This window comes from Canis lupus, chromosome 33, assembly GCF_011100685.1.
Source record: "Canis lupus familiaris isolate Mischka breed German Shepherd chromosome 33, alternate assembly UU_Cfam_GSD_1.0, whole genome shotgun sequence".
In the NCBI taxonomy this organism is placed as follows: domain Eukaryota; kingdom Metazoa; phylum Chordata; class Mammalia; order Carnivora; family Canidae; genus Canis; species Canis lupus.
Genome location: NC_049254.1, coordinates 13464152 through 13481419, shown reverse-complemented (window position 1 = coordinate 13481419; position 17268 = coordinate 13464152). Strand labels below are relative to the sequence as shown.

The following is a 17268-nucleotide window of genomic DNA, read 5'->3' as shown; positions in this document are numbered from 1 at the left end:
CTTGAAAGAAAAGAGTAAACAATATATAAGAACTAAGGAGGAATCCAGACATATGAGAGAATTTTTCACAAGACTGTAATATTCTCCTGGAAAGGTTTAATTTACTTGCCACACCATATTCCAACACACTATAGCACTTTTCAATAGCAAAAAGAATACACCATAGTCTGTATTCCTCCTCTGTTCCAGATGCCCTTTCATACCATCCCAACTTCAACCTCCAAAATACTTTACACCTTATTCTTAGGGGACACCAGCTTGAGAAATGGGTAGTAGGAGAGCATAACAGATTCAAAATCACTGCAAACTGTCCATGAAGTTTAAGTTTCTACACCTAGACTACAAAACATTTTCAACCTAGGTTCTTTCAATAAAATGCCACCTTCAACTATGCTTGAAAACTGCAGCCATATTATCTTAGATCCCCTTTAACTCAAAACACCACTTTTTATCCTATGTCTATAAAGTAGCTAGGACCTTTCTACCACTAGGTCAAATTCTCCTCATACTTACTTTTCAAATTGTGACTTAAGAGGACAATCTTTCTCAAATAACCCATCCTAAGAGTTACAGAAGAGTACAGAACAAAATTAATATACTTATTTTATACTTGGGGAGCTAAGCTGAAGAGATCCTTAAGGTCTCACAAAAGTGACTCCAAGACATTTGGTCTCATTCGCAATTCAACATTCCAGACAAGAGACATTTCATCTGAACATCATCAAACAGGAAGTAGCATTTCCAACTTTCTAAGTTTTAATACGGAGTTTTATCAATGGTCATAATTTGGTGTTCAGGACTTTCCCCAACCATATTAATCTTTTGTACCTATCAAGGATAAATAGTCACAAGCAGAAACTTTGAAGATACATGATTTTCAAGAAAAGGATCTCAGAAAACAGAATCATAAAGTTAACCTGGATTTGTAAGTGCAACAGAATTTATTCTTTAATACATTCTTCCGTTATGAATATTTAGTTAATGCCAGAGACTTATCAACACCCTTTTTCTCCCTAAATATTTACAGCAACAGTATCTTAACGAAACAGTTTGCTGTCCTATATGGTTCTAATAAAAATGTGTGAATAGTTTTACACCACTGCATTCAATTTTACAGTTCCTAAAAGTCTTTTGGGGCATCATTCTCAATATGCTTCTGGTTTTGTCCAATTCATTCTCTGGATTGATTTTCTTTGAGGAACTAAAAGCATGCATTGCTTTTTGCCAAATACCACACACATAAAATTACAATTTTTTTCATCTTGTGAACAATATTGAGATGTATCTCTTGTCAGGTCAATCTTGAGATGAAGATTCAACGTTTTCCTCTGAGGATCAAAGAAATAAATTAAAAGAAATAGGAGGCATATTATCATTTAAGCTCTCTTATTAGCAGTCTCAGTAGTGTTTAGACTCAAATCTCTCCAAGTTTCAACATAAGATTACACTACTTGTAGATTTCAAAACTTCCAAGTTACAAACAGAAGTTCTTACTACAGCAGCCAAAATTGAATCTGAATGCTTATTTTTATTTCTTTACACTACCCAAATCAAATAACTTTTGTTGGGCAACTGCAGACACTCAGCTGAGTCAATGAACATATTTCAGACAGCTGCTTCTTATTTGTGAACTTAAAACTATTTTGGCTTTAAGAAATGCAGGTTATACAAAGAGAAATAAAAATGAGAATCAAAAAGAAAAAGGTCCCACAAGACAGGTCCTCATATTAGCACAGTGTGAGGATGAAACAGCAATCTGAAATATATATGGAAATCTCATTTAACCAGAACACAACTAACCACATTTTTTGAGAAACTGTTTCTAGGATAAAGTGACAAATTATAAAAACAAGCTAACATCAATTTAAAACAAAAACACATCTCTCAGGAGTCTTAGGCAGGAGGTAAAGAGGATGTTAGTGTTGATAGTGAGCAATTCAGTAGATGTTAGTACCTACGCTTCTTCAGATCTCCAACCCTTCCACATGGTGTGTGTGTAAAACTATATATATAGTTTACAGTTATATATATATATATAAAACTGTAAAATAGTTATTAATCATTAGACTGATGACACCAAGATCATCCTCTCATTAAGAAATAAAGTTGACCATACTATTAATAAGAAATTCAGTGTACTAACATTTCTGCAATGATCTACAAATATTAAACGTCTTCTAGCTAACTTTCAATAAACAAATTGACCAAAATTCTTCTTTTCTAAATATTCCAGTTTATCCTATTATTTTTATTCTAGGACACTGATTTCACTTCTTGTATACTAAAATTACTATTTGGTAGGAAACATAAAATATAATCTCATCCTATTTGTTCTTCATTGATATAAAATATATTAATGACCCAAATTTTGTCAACTGACAGCTTTCTCTAAATTATCAGAAAATAGTATTTTCTTTTATGCTGTGATGGAGACATAGTTGTCTAATCTACAATAACATCTGTATCAAACTCAAACTCAGGTGTACTGACAGACATAACAATTATGTATATAAGAATATGCATGAACAGAGTTCCAATTTGGATCCATTTAATAATTCCAAATAAAGGATAAAAATCAAATAAGGGATAAAATGTTCATCTGTTCTCCATTTCCATGCTTCATGAGTCAGAGCAAGCAGCATAGAGACTTGGACCTAGCAGTGATAGGCTTGGCAATGGATTTTCACCACCACTAGCTATCTAATTCAAGGGCCTCTGCTCATTCATCTAGAAAAGTAGGCTTGTATCTACTTCATAGGATGGTAAGAATAGACATAGATAATATGGGAAACCCCTTGATTGCCTCACATATCCTATGAATATTTAGTACGTTATTTTACACATACTTAGTAAATATTTTTTTTTAACCATAAATGTATTTTTATCCTTCTTCAAGCCCTTTGGTACCTCCCTCACCCCAAGAGATGATTACAGTAGCTTCTAAGTGATAATCTCTCCACTAATCTCTATCAGTAGACTTATCCAGAAGCATGTTTTGAGCCTTTCATTCCCTGAATCTGAACTCTTCAAGGACACTTCACAGTTTACTCTCAGAACATAATTCTTCAGGTTGGCATTAACATCTTTTTTGTGTCTTCCCTGCCTCTCCTTACCCTCTCTCTCCCCAACACAGACAGATACACACACACACACACACACACACACACACACACACACACACACAATGTAGCTCCAAACTTCTTTGCCTTTCTCTGTATCCTAGAAGATGCATTCAAGGCCTAGCTCCCAGCACTTGGGTACTTCCTTGCCTCTCACTGCTTGCCCAGAGATCCCTTATTTAAAATGCTCCTCCTGTCTTCTTCTCCATGTAGGTCAAATATGATCATGGGCAGAATAACATCTCTTCTCCAAATTTCTTAATTTCCTACAGCATGAACCACAAACTTCCTTGTGACCCTCTTCTATTAGTGTCTCAAATGATTATATTAAATCCGTGACTCTTGGCCTCTTATTGTTTTAACCTCCACTCCAGACACTTCCACATCATCATCAATCATTACTGGCCTGTTAATTATAGACAGTAAGTCTTCAATATAAAATATCCTACTGAAAATCACAGATTCAAATCCTGTAACTTGTCCACGGTTCATCCCCACTGTAGCTGTAAAGTCTAACTGGAAACAAGGGGGTGAAGAAGGGTGGGTATCCCTATTGGTCTTTAAAGTGTCCGGCAGCCCGGATGGCTCGGTGGTTTAGCGCCGCCTTCAGTCCAGGGTGTGATCTTGGAGACCTGGGATCGAGTCCCAGGTCAGGCTCCCTGCAGGGAGCCTGCTTCTCCCTCTGCCTGTGTCTCTGCCTCTCTGTGTCTCTATGAATAAATAAAATCTTTTAAAAAATTAAAAAGTGTCTAGAAAAATGTAGAGGAATAAGTAGAACACAATCCTATCACAACTTCACCATCCTTAATAAGTACAAAGAGTAAAAGAGCCAGAACCTTTCAATGAAAACAGTCTTTGAGACCATTTAAATGCAAATAATTTCCAATAGATCAACAAAAATCTCTGACATGCTTTTAGAAGTTTGAAGCAAAAGAACCGTACTCAAAAACGTACTCAATGGGCAGCCCCGGTGGCGCAGGGGTTTGGCGCCGCCTGGCAGCCTGGGGTGTGATTCTGGAGACCCGGGATCGAGTCCCACATCGGGCTCCCTGCATGAAGCCTGCTTCCTCCCTCTGCCTGTGTCTCTGCCTCTCTCTCTCTCTCTCTGTGTCTATGAATAAATGAATAAAACCTTAAAAAAAAAAAAAAAGGTACTCAAATCGATCCCTGAGTAAGCTCCAGTAAGAGCAGAAGAATGGCTGTCTTGATGAGCTTTAATCCCGAGAGCACAGCTAACTGGATGACTCCATTCAGAGAAAATCAGACCCACTTCTCCTGCCTGGCCTTGAGATCTAGCTCTCTGACTACTCAAGAGCTCCAGAGCGCCACCTTCCCTAGGTCCAGAGTGGCTCTTAGCAAATGCAGGTTATTAATTGATGAAACACACAATACAGAGCAGCTGTTTACAGGGCAGCTTGAGACTCGCAGAAGTTAGACTGCCATCTAACCAGTGTAATGGTTAAGCAACAGCAAATAACTTTAAATGGATGAAAACAGCGGCCAACATTTTTCTAAGCTCAAAACAAACCTTAACCTAAGGGCAATGATGCCATGATTCAAATGAAACATGGGGCTTGGCTATCACGGGAAAAGGGAGTAAAGTGTTCACTGGCTAAGCAAAACAGAAACATACAGATTCTAAGTAAGATTCGGTGGGAGAAATATAGAGGAAAACCATATTTGTTACCTTTAACAACACTATGATGTCAGGTGAGCTTCCTTGAGGAGTCCTGATTTCTCGAGGCAAGAAGAAACAAAAAAAGTGCAGATCCTCTACTTTCTGCTCCACAGTTTTTATAAAAAAGACTCAGTGATTTATTTTTCAGATTCAATAAAACCTAGTTAGCCCTCCAGAAATATGGATTTTGCAGCTAAGATAATGCATGGTAATATATTGGGAAATTAACTTCACGAAAACAAAAAATCACTTCTTCTTCCTCAAAATGAGACTCATCTGAACATGTCACTGTTCTTGTGAACCAGATATGAACTACCAGACAAAATGAATATTCTTATTCCAGCAACACCTACATTCGAATGAAGTTATTCAGAACTATTTTAAGAAGACACTTTTCAGTAATATAGATAAATCTATATTTTGTATAATTACATAATTACACAAAGCCCAACTTTGAATTTACTTTTATGTGTATTACTAACTTTGCTGTATAACAGATGTAACACAACATTAAAAATTAAACATTAGTTCAAAGTTTATTCTCACTTTAGCATTTAAAAATGCCTCTTACAAATAGAGAAAGGGATTATAAGGGAAAGGAGGGAAAATGAGTGAGAAAAATTAGAGAGGGTGACAAAACATGAGAGGTTCCTACTCTGGGAAACGAATAAAGAGTAGTGGAAGGTGAGGTGGGTGGGGGAATGGGATGACTGGGTGATGGGCACTGAGGGGGACACTGGTCAGGATGAGTACTGGGTGTTATACTATATGTTGGCAAATTGAACTCCAATAAATTTTTTTTTTAATGCCTCTTACAAGTTAAGCCCATTCAATGCAGAATCAGTAATAATTGCATTTGCATTTCCTAGCTTCTGAAGGAAAATTCTGTATCAAATGTTTATATATTTATAAATTTTCTACTATATTTAAGGATAATCCAACTTGTGTATTTTTAACATCTGTTATAATTTAATCATTAGAGAATATACAGTTTTCTTTAAAAAACCATTAAACTAAAACAAGAATACTAAATGAGTACTGTAGGTTTTCTGAGGCACTTTCAAGCCTGTCTAAATTAATAAAATACTAAGTGAATTAGTACTACAAAAGAGACTTTTATAACTACTAATTTAAAATATTAATGTGAATACAGGTCAAACCTCTTACATTAATCAAAGACACAATTTAAGACTGGTTCGAGTAAGTATTCTCCTGTCAGTAAAGTTCTCATGTCAGGTAATTTCTCCCATTTTTCCCTTATAAGCATAAAAGAGGTTTCCTTGCATTCCCGAGGAACAAAACATAATCTGTTCCTCTAGAGATAGGATGGTATTAACTGTTTCTTTTGAGAAGAAAACATCTGGCATAATGTGTTTTTGTAGAGTTTTGCCAAGCAAGCAGTTAGGAGGGGTGAATTATCACAGATAGTCTGGCTTCTTGTTCTTCGTGGCAGGACAGCCCAGTAAATCCTGAGTCTTTTATGTGTATGGAGGCTGGAGGTAGGTGGTTAACTGGGCTTTCAGCAATAAGTAAGTTAACATTAAAAAAAAAAAAAAAAAAAAACCTACAAAGATTTTTTTTTTAATTCCAAATCTGATTTAGAATTAAGTTAATGTTACTAAAAATAAATCCTTCATTAAAGAAGTTTTCCTCCTTCTACTCTTTTTTTCGGTTACAAAATTCTTCTCTTGCCTTATTCTCTTAACCTAAAATTTGCCAGACTTATGCAGGATTTTTCACAGAACAGATTTGTAACATTGAGATAAGATTACATTGTTTTGTATTCCTGAAATAAAAGCCACAAAGAGCCTACTTGATCTTGGTTCATGGTCAAATACACAGGTCTATGGCCAGGACCCTCAGGAGTGACACAGTGTTTACAATTTATAGAAAGCTAAGACAGAGCTTGTGTCCCTTGTTCCATGTAGTCTGCTCTCTGGTGCCTTTTGCCTTTGATCCACAGAGTTCAGAGGCAGTCTCAAAATGAAGTCTGGACCCGTAACATAGAATCCACGCAATAGCTATGGGAAGACTGAGTGAAAGTAGGAAGGGAATGAGTTCAGGCCCTCAACCTGCCATCTACCTGGAGCTCAGAAGTCCCTACCAGAGAAACCACAGGAGAAAGGAATGGACACCTTGCTGCTTCTAGCACTAGATAAACACAGACCCACTGAAGCACGGAAAGGCCAACAGTAAAAATCAACACTGATGCAAAGATGGTAACTGGACTATGAGAAAAGACATGGGATTATATTATATAGCAAATAACAAAGGGTAAGACAAACTGCCCTGGACAGTTGTGGGGCTGGAGGAAGAGGAGGAGGTGAAGGAGGAGGAGGAGGAGGAGCAATGAGGCAGAACTCAAGGTTTTCTACTAAACAATGCCTAGGCAGCTGGGGGAATGAAATTGGGAAGCCAAAGGTTTTCAATACACTTTTACAGAGAACAAGAAATGTATTGTTTCTCTAGTACAAACCAACCCTAAATAACAAAGAGAGGAAGGGAAAGTTCAATGTATGCCCCACCTGCTGTGGTTATGGGAGACAGTGAGTGACAGGTTACTGTGACACAGTCATGGGCCTCAAGCCCGGTGAGGTAGATGCATTCAGGCCTGTAATGGTGCCTAGACATCCAGAGAGAAACTAATTTTCATTTCAACTGAAGACAGAATGCAAAATGCTAGAGTCAAAAGGAATCTTACAGATCCCTGGTCTACTACTCTCATTTTTCAAAAAATCAGAGTGAAGCTCAAGAAGAAATAACTAGTTATGGTTTAAAAAGCTACCCATGGGCAGAACTATGTGACCCCGGCCCGCTGCATTTGGGGAAATTAGTATTTCTAAGCAACAAAAAGGCATTTCAGTGCTTTTAGACATTTACATCATTCCTTTCTTCATTCAATAAACATCTAATAAAAACTAAGTACCAGACACACTTGGCTAGATCTTGGTACACTCCTGGAAAACCTCAGAAAATTAATGTGATGGAGCACGGCAACAAGTCTGATGATAGGCACGATATTGAGATCAAGCAACTAAGACTATGGACCACCAAGTACAGAGTCTGAGGTTGGAAGAATATGATATGGAAACTGGAATGGAGCAGAGCAGTACAATCAGATACAAAAGAATCATTGGCTGAGAAAAACAGAAGTGGGCGAAGGTCAGAAAAGGGGAGAGAGTGGCAAATACAAGCAGAGTCATTTACCCAGGCTTTGGGGAGGTTAGCAATGCAGAACAAAACACAGGTTAAGCCACTGCAGCTTGCAAACAGTCCTCTGTGGGTCACTCTTTTTCTGTCTCAACTCGAATTAAGGAAAAAAGAAATCAGTAAAAGATGTGTACATTTCTCTGCCCAAACTGTCTTTAGAAGTCAGGAACAGCTAACAATTTTCATTTAACATAAGAGAACATCACATTATTATGATGTGGTTTTCTTGGGAGAAAAAACTTAGCTAGCAAACACACTCAGCTATTTCAGGATGTCTGACTTCAGTGGGTTTGAGAAAAGGTACAAGTGACAATTGGAAAACTGTGACAAAGAAAAGCAGCTGCTGCAAAGGATAAAACTAATTTTAAAAAACAGCTCATCAGGGTTTATTGTTAAGATGGTGTTATTTGGCAACTTAACAAAATTCTTTCAACAAAAATCTAGGCATTTTAAAGAACTATTAGAACACTTAACATCCAGCTAGAGGGAGTATAAAACGTAACAAGTTCTATGGAAATTCATTTGCCATTTTCTTGTAGTAGAGTTCTGAGGTTGGGCATACCCTGTGACCCAGCAGCTATACTCCTGAACATACATACTAGAGAAATAATATGTACATCAAGGGGCATGAACAAAATTCCCAAGAATTTTACCTCACAGCTTTATCTCTAATAATATAAAATCTGGAAACAATCTAAAATGGCCACAAAAGAAAGTGGATAAATAAACTGCAGTATTTTTAGACAGTGAACTACAACTGTGACCATAAATGAAATAAGTATAAGCAAGGATGAGTCTCAAACATGATGCTGAGCAACAATAACAGATATTGCATAACAGAGCATTGTATTTTTATATAATATTCAAAAACACACACAAAAAAAACAATGTAAGGAAACATATATATGGGGAAAACTATAAAGAAAAACAAAGAAGTATTAAGCTCCACATTTAGCAATGGGCAGGAGGTGGGGCACGGCGGGGCGGAGGATGTTGAAGAAAGGTAAGGGAATGGGGGGCTAGGGACAGAGAGCTCTGACTCCCAAGTCAGTAGCAGGTACTGAGTTATTCACATTGTTATTCTTTGATCTCATCCCCTTATTATAAATATTCCTTGTATATCTAGCATTTTCTAAATACTAGGGGTTGCTTCTATTTTTAAAAAGCTCTCAGAAAATTAGACTTTTACAAACTGTTTTTTAAAAATATTTTATTTATTTATTAGAGAGAGAGAGAGAGAGCACGCAAGCAGAAGGAAGGGCAGAGGGAGAGGGACAAGCAGACTCTGTCCTGAGCATGGAGCCCGTGCGCGACTTGATCTCCTGACCCTGAGATCCTGACCTGAGCTGAAATCAAGAGTCAGTGCTTAAATGACTGAGCCACCCAGGCACTTCTACGAACTATTTTAAAGATGCTTTAAAAAAAAAAAAAAAAAAAAAAAGATGCTTTTTAAGTGTCTGTGAGCAACCAGCAGTACCTATCATGCACTCAAGAATTTTAAAAGATATTTAATTCATGTTAACAATTCTGAGGTATTTTCATTATTAGCTTACATATGAAGAAACTGAGATTCAGTGTTCCGTAGACTGCCTAACGTTACACAGCAGGGGTTTCCAATGCTGAAAACCATAGTATGTCCATAGGTAGGACTATCTAAAATAGGCAAAAATAAATCTCTATCACAAAAACAATGAACTTGTTATACTGGTTTACTATTTTAATTCATTTTCATCTTTAAAAGGCATCCCTAGATCATATTCTAATGGCACATACTAATTTTATGGCATAGGTACCTCTTTATTACTTCACAGTCACAATTCACCCTTAAACTATAAATTCTGAAACTGGCAACAGATACCACTTATGTTTATGGAAAGTCTCAACTTGGCTGTACTTCTTTTCATAACTTGAATTTCTCTAAGACTGGAAGCTGAAGGAAAGTTAGCTGTTGGTAGGCTGAAACTTCACACTCTTATTTCACTACCCTCCCATCAGCGGTTCACTCACAGGCAAGCCAACAGACTGGCCAAGCCCCACAGAAATTACTCATTTCTACCCTCTATTTCCTCATCTTTCTTCCAACCATACTTCAAAACGTAATTTTAAACTCTTGCAGGAAACCTGATTAATACCACCTGGTTTCCTCTACTCCCTTAACTCTGGGCCTCTGCAGCACACAAACAACACGACTCATCCACATAATTATTTGTCAGCTTTTTCTTTTGTTGTTTTTGTTTGCTAGTGTGTCTAACCTACAAGAACCCACTGAGAAGAGATTACAAATTTATTTCTTCTGAGCTATGCCCTAACTCATTCTTCTTTGCCCAAAGCATCACCAACTGTGCTCTGTTTAACAGTAGTCACTTAGTAAATGCTGATGGACTTACTACAGTAGAACAATGCGTCTCTGGTATTTCTCAATATCCCAGGGAATCCTCCACATCTATAAACATGTTGGAGATGATACCAGGTACCGCTAGAGGCTTGGGGTCTTCCTGAGGGTGCCTGGGACAAGAAAAACACAGAGAGAGACCAAAGACAGTCAGGAGAAACACAGAGAGAGGAAACATGGAAATAAACAGAGAGTAAAGTATAAGAAGAGCGAAAGAGTCAGGAGTTACAGAGAGATTAAGCAGCCAGAGACACTCAAGAGACAGGGAAGGAGTTGGCAATCTCACTTTGGATTGGAAACTACATTTTTGATACTATTTACTGTGTAATAGGTGCCCTCATATTACTAAACTTATGAGATATTCATTTCAAAGTTATTTCTAAGGTTTTTCTGAGCTTCTATCATCCATTAAAATTCATCTTTACAGTCTCATCTTTGCAGATACACATGCACAAACACAATCCTCAAAACAACCCAGTTGTAAATTAAAAGAAGAAAAAAAGCCTTTTCTCAATTCTCCAATTTATAAAATGGTTACTTCAGAGGGGCATTATGACTTGCTTAATTAAGGTCATCAAACAAGAACATGATAACTGAGGCCCTGAATATTCTGATTCCAACATCCAGTGCTTTTTTTCTGATATCCCATGTTCTTCTCTATTAGAAATGAATCCTATATAAATCATATAAATCCAAACTACATATTCAAAGTAAAATTTTCTACCTTTTTAGACACTGAACTACTCTACTCAGGTTACTAAGACCTTACCCCAGTGCTTCATTTGTTTTAAAAATCTACCAGAAAAAATAAATCAGTATGAAAATATGCAATGATAGAAAATTTCAAACAGAAATGAAATTAAGTGAATGTGATTTGACAGAATTTTAACGTTTAAAAAAGGAACGAGAGTTAGTTTACTGCTTTTACAATCTGGTAATTCCGAAGTCTTAATGATTCAATACATTTTAGCTCAAAGATTTAAAAATGCTCCACATTTCAATGAATTCTTAAGATTTAAATATTAGTAAGCTTGTCTCAAACTTACTCTGTCATAATGTCTCACCTAAAGTATATCCCTGCATGCAATCTTTGATTTCAGGGTACTCCAGTAGAAATGAACTAATGCATTACTCTAAGCTTAAGTATTTTCTCTTGAGGGATACTTATACTCTTCTAAATAATCATGCCCTTTTGAAAGCAATGTAATTGCCAGAAAATCTCCTTTGATACAAGGGTAAGCATGTTATTGGATTTCACAGCAAGACAAGATAATAAGAATGCAAAGAAATTTCCATTTAATTGTACATTGCTATATTTTCCTATGTTCAGCAATTTTTAAACTAGAAATTTTCAAATAAAACCTAAAGTATAGTACTGCTCTGCCCTCTAGTGACTGGCTAGGTTTTGCTAACTACACGCTTTTATTTAAATTGCTTTTTGAGCAATATTTAGAAACTTTTGTACTACATATAACAGCTGCTTTTTCATCATTTGGATAGTGAACAAAGAATACTAGTCAACTTTCCAGATACAGCTTGTGATGTCAACACAATGCGGAAAGAGACAGGATTTATTTTCATAGGGATAGTAGGTACATCTAAGTATTGAAAAAAAAAAAAAGTAATAGTAATATAATCTATTCGTCTTTATTCAAATTTTTATGCAATTTATTTGGAAAGGTCATATAATTCCATCCATGTTAAAAACTTTACAATTTTGATAACTAGAAATCCTAAATTGGTTTATTTCATTATTTTGGGGACTGAGATATCAAGGTGAGTAGTACTATATATACCAAACATCAATGTACAATTTTCTACTAATAGAGCAAAAATATGCATAATACAAACTATACTGAACATCATTTACACTTAATTATTCAAGTGGCACTTACGGATTTTCCTGAACCTCAGCGTTGTCATTAGGAAATTAACTGTGACTTTATATATGGAAAAATTAATCAAGGATCCAGGTAAGACAAGAGTTATTATACAGAGATTCACCCTAGTATTTCAATGAAGGTAGTAGTGTCTTTCCCTCCTAAACTCCCATAAACTTCTTGCAAAAAGAACAGCATTTCTACTAATCCCAAACATACTACTTCTGTGTCTACATACCTCTGTTAAAACGTTAAGTATTACATCTGTATACATGAAATGCAAAAGGATATCTGAATATGTGAGGATAATCCATGGACAGTACAGTGGTGTGGTTAGCACAAACCCTGCAGCCAGACTGCAGGAGTTTGAATTCTGGTTCTGCAACTTATTGGCAGTGTGACCTTAGGCAGGTCATTAACCTCTCTGTGCTTCAGTTTCCTCACCTACAAAATGTGAAAAAAAGACACACCTACCAATAGTAATGTCTTATATCTTGATAGGTATTTGGGTTACACAGGTGTATGCATTTATCAAAGCTCAGAGAATGTACACTTAAAATTTGTGCATTTCACTGAATGTAAATTTCAGATTTAAAATGTTGTACACACTGAACTACAGTCAATTCTAGGCATTCTCAAGTATTTATGGGAGGTGTAGCAATGTCTTTAATTTACTTGCGAACGAGTCAAAAATGAATTGATGATTGCTAAGTTACAGAAACGTAATAAAATAATGTAAATGTTAATGGTCAAATATAGGTAGTGAGTATATCCGTGTACAACGATGTTCGAAAGGTTCACAACAAAATGTTGATGGGAAATACATCTCCCTCCTCACAGAGCTGATGTGAAGATTAACTATGTATGTAACAGTATGAAATACACAGAAAAGTACCTGACAACCAACAATGGCAAATTGCAATGTTTTTTTTTTTAATCTTTATTTATTTATGATAGTCACACAGAGAGAGAGAGAGAGATAGAGAGAGAGAGAGAGAGAGAAAGGCAGAGACATAGGCAGAGGGAGAAGCAGGCTCCATGCACCGGGAGCCTGACGTGGGATTCGATCCCGGGTCTCCAGGATCGCGCCCTGGGCCAAAGGCAGGAGCCAAACCGCTGCGCCACCCAGGGATCCCAAATTGCAATATGTTTAAGCAAATGAAAGTGATCTCTTCTTCCCCAGTTGAAGGAAAAAAGTAAGAAAATGATGAGGCGTCAAGCTCTTAAACCACAGTGAGTAGTTGCCATCAAGAGTGTTAAAGTTCAACTTTCAAATAATTCATAAAACTGCATGGGCCATGGAAAGAACACAGTCTTAAAAGTAGAAAAAGCTGATTAGAATCCTGGCTGTTTTTAATTAGCCAGAAAGCTCAGACAATATATTAAATATCTGAGCCTCAGTTCCTTCACATATAAAATGGGAATAATGATACTTAAGAGTCTAAGAGTCACTGTGACGATTAGAAAACACACGTTCCCTCTCTCTTACACACACAACAGAGAGAAAAATGCAAATGATGACAATTGCAGTTTTCATCATTATAATCATTATTACTACTTATGGTGAGTCTTATATCCTCCTAAAATTATTTTCTGCAAATGGAAACAAAAGTGGCAATGTATCCGGTTCTACTCTAGAAATTTCATATGCAGGTGGCCTACTATGCCCAAGAAGCTTCGACAGGATCTTTATTAAACCAGCGGGCGTTATATAAAACATCACTGTACTTAGTGTAAAAGAAGAGCTGGCAATGACAGGGAATTCATTATTCATCCTTCTGTAATGTCAATTATAATATAAGTCCTACGGGAGAGGCATTTACAAAGCAGTTTGCTGATGATATTTTAAAGCAAGTCATTTCACTGCATTTGAGAAAATGATATTAGCACCTGGATAAGTTTTGATTTGAAACACTCGGAGATAACATATTTAAAGAAAAGAATATTAAAACTACATTTATAGAAGATGAATTCTATGCTCCCAGGGAGTGGATTTGTAAGTCATTATAGATTATTCCCTGAAAACAGTGGCTTAACATACAGTTTTAGCTTTAAAAAAAAAAAAAATCAAGAATGTGGCAATAAAACAGGTAATATTGCAACCACTGTATGAAGTGGCTTCTGCCTTGATCACTCTACAAAAGCTGCTTTCTGCAAAGGACTCCCAAATCACCTAACCCAAACACTGTTTGGGGGTATTTCGGGGTCACTGTATTTTTCAACATTTTTGTTGAAAACTCTTCCTCAGCTTCTTTGGTACTGTACTCTACTGCTTTCCCCACCACAGGTCTAATTGTTTTTCTTTCCTTTAGACTTCTCTTAACAAAGAATAAGGTAGATATTTTCCAAAGTTCTGTCTTAGCCATATTTTCTACTTTCACCAATATTCAAAGTTTCAGCTGTCTCGCTCTCTCTCCTAAGCTATATTTATCTTTAGGCTGAATCTCTCCCAAACTCTTATCAATCTGTAACTACATCCTATACATAATCACATGGATATCCTCTCTGCATTTCAAATCCAATCCATCCTAAACTTTATTCCCCCTCCCAAAAATCAGTTTCTGCTACTCTCTTTCTATTCCTGGTAGCAGTCCTATCTGTACTCCCATGCTTAAATTAAAAACCTACCTTTGACTTCCTTTTCAACACCCCCACTTCTTCCTTCCCTCTTATGATCCCTCTACAGTCCAAGAACAAGGTCAGTATGTTGCCAAATCCTACAGATTAGTAATTTGGTTCAAGTGACAGGACAGGATATGTATTCTCTGAGAAACTAAATTTGTAATCACTAAATACATGCAGACACACAAACACAGCTGAAGGGCAGTGGCTATCAAGTGTATCTTAAACTATATCCAGTCAGGGTATAACCTTCATCATGTCTGTCATGGTGGTACCATTTACATCACGTCTCTCACGGTGGTCTCATGGTGGTCCCATCCAGAACAACTTACTCTTATTTGCTAAAGTCCCTTAAACCAATCTTTCCCATACCTACCTCCTCTTTTCCCCTTTTATATCACCTGTTCAAAATTTTCCAGTGGCCCATTTGCCTTTAACAAGGAGGAAATAAGTCAATTCACCCAGACATTCAAGGCTCTTACATTTGGCTTTTCTAGGTTTCCCATTTTACCTTTATGTACATGCCATCCAACTGGCAAAAAGGGATCTATTCACTTTCTCGACGTTTGTTTTTTTCCCCCTCTGTGTAGACTTCCTTGATATTCCTACCTGGGATTTAAAACTTCCCTCACTTCTTAATGAAGTTTGTCCCTCTTTCCTGCTTGGAGTTTTCATTCTATTATCATATTGCGACTCTGACACTGTCTAACTTGTTGACTTGCACACTGTAGTTCTAGTATTTATCAAAAAAATAAAGGAACAGGAAATATATTACTTTATCTTTAAACAGAATATTTTTCCAGTAAAATTACTGGTTCTAAAAAGAAAGGAAATAGAGCTGAAGAAAGAGTACAAACACTCTCATAGGTGGGCCAGGAAGGTTTAGAATATCAATATACACGAATTTTAAAAGTACTTAAGTCTATGAAGCTCATGGTTGTTAAGGTTAGAATGTATACATATTCAACTAGAAACAAAATTACTATAAAAAGATCACAAATACCTAACATATACATGCTAACTGACCAAGCAGCTTTTAGAAGGAACCAGGGTATTTTCACAGATGATTATCCACATTTAGATGTATTAACTACAGAGATATTCAGAATAAATATGTATGTTAATTATAGATATATTTGAAATCAATATGCCTATGGGTATCAGATAAAAGACCAAGTTTTATTTGTTCATGCTCATGTGCATGAAAATTATTAGAAAGTAGGTACTTTCGTTGAATTGGCATTTTCTGCAGAAGTAGAAAAATATTTTCTTCTCTTATATCAATTAATTATGAAATGCTAAGCCAGGGACCTAAAAATGAAGGGAAATTTTGCTTTTCTAATTTATGAATAAACTAGGAGAATCAGCTCATGACTGAATTAACTAAAATTTTTAAAAATTTTATAGCAATCAGGTTAAGATAATCAATTTATGAAAATGGATGACATACTTTAAAAGTCATTAAGGATTCATAATACATTTCCTTGTTTTGTTATGATAATTATAGTCTTGGAAGAAAATTATGTATATTATAAAAATTTATTGTTATACTTACATAATTTATTTAAGGTAAAAATTTTGTTAATACCAAGAGTATAAAGTAATAATAGTCCTAAAATAACTATAATCCACTGAATGATCGATGACTTATCTCTTAATATTTTTATAACCTGGAGCTTTGATTGGGCTTTAATAAAATTGCAAAATTAATTGGGGGAAGTATAAAAATCAAACTTCTATCACATATGATCATGTAGAAAATATTTTAAAGTATCTAACAATATAAAGAACAAACATTATTCTCACCTAATGATTTAAACCAAGTCCACCCTGTATTCAAAAAAGACTTCCAAAATGTAAAAAGGTGTGCATGTGGAAGCTAGACATTTTCCTTGTTGTGAATGGGGACCAAAAAAATGCTTGAAATTCAATTACAAGGAACAGTTAAGAAGCAAAAAAAGTCAAACTACACTTCTGATTTACTGTCTTTTGAGAACGAGCATATTTTCTTCACAGTACCTGCCAAGTGCTGGACTGACACTGCATCCTCCAGCACTTTTAACTCTCACTACAGCCTTCAATCATCAGTACTCACCCCATTTCACAGACCAATCTAGATAACTTTCCAACACCGCAATCACAGTGAAAGCCAAGTCGGGTGTAGTCTTGAGCCATCTGACTCCGCAGCCCATGTTTCTAAGACATAAAGCTACAGCTCAAACAAACCAAAGTGACACATTTAAATCCGTCTTCCATAGGAAAACCTTTAAGTTTTTGCCTATCCGTACTAATCTCCAGGAAGCACCTGAGTAGTTATGTAGTTAACAATCTAGAGGCAGGGATAAGAATGTTTGTAAGCATTATGAA

The 17268-nt window shown here is 36.1% G+C and overlaps 1 protein-coding gene across 9 annotated transcripts in view; it reads right to left on the bottom strand.

The window, feature by feature from the left end:
• BBX (BBX high mobility group box domain containing) overlaps window positions 1-17268 on the bottom strand; it is a 268781-nt gene that overhangs the window by 133882 nt on the left and 117631 nt on the right. Inside the window, exon 4 of one of the 9 annotated variants that reach the window (XM_038582723.1) lies at window positions 10395-10512. The exons of the other annotated variants lie outside the window; for them this stretch is intronic. The gene's annotated coding sequence lies outside the window, so the exon portion shown is untranslated. The remainder of the gene's footprint in view (window positions 1-10394; window positions 10513-17268) is intronic. 9 annotated transcript variants of the gene reach the window in all.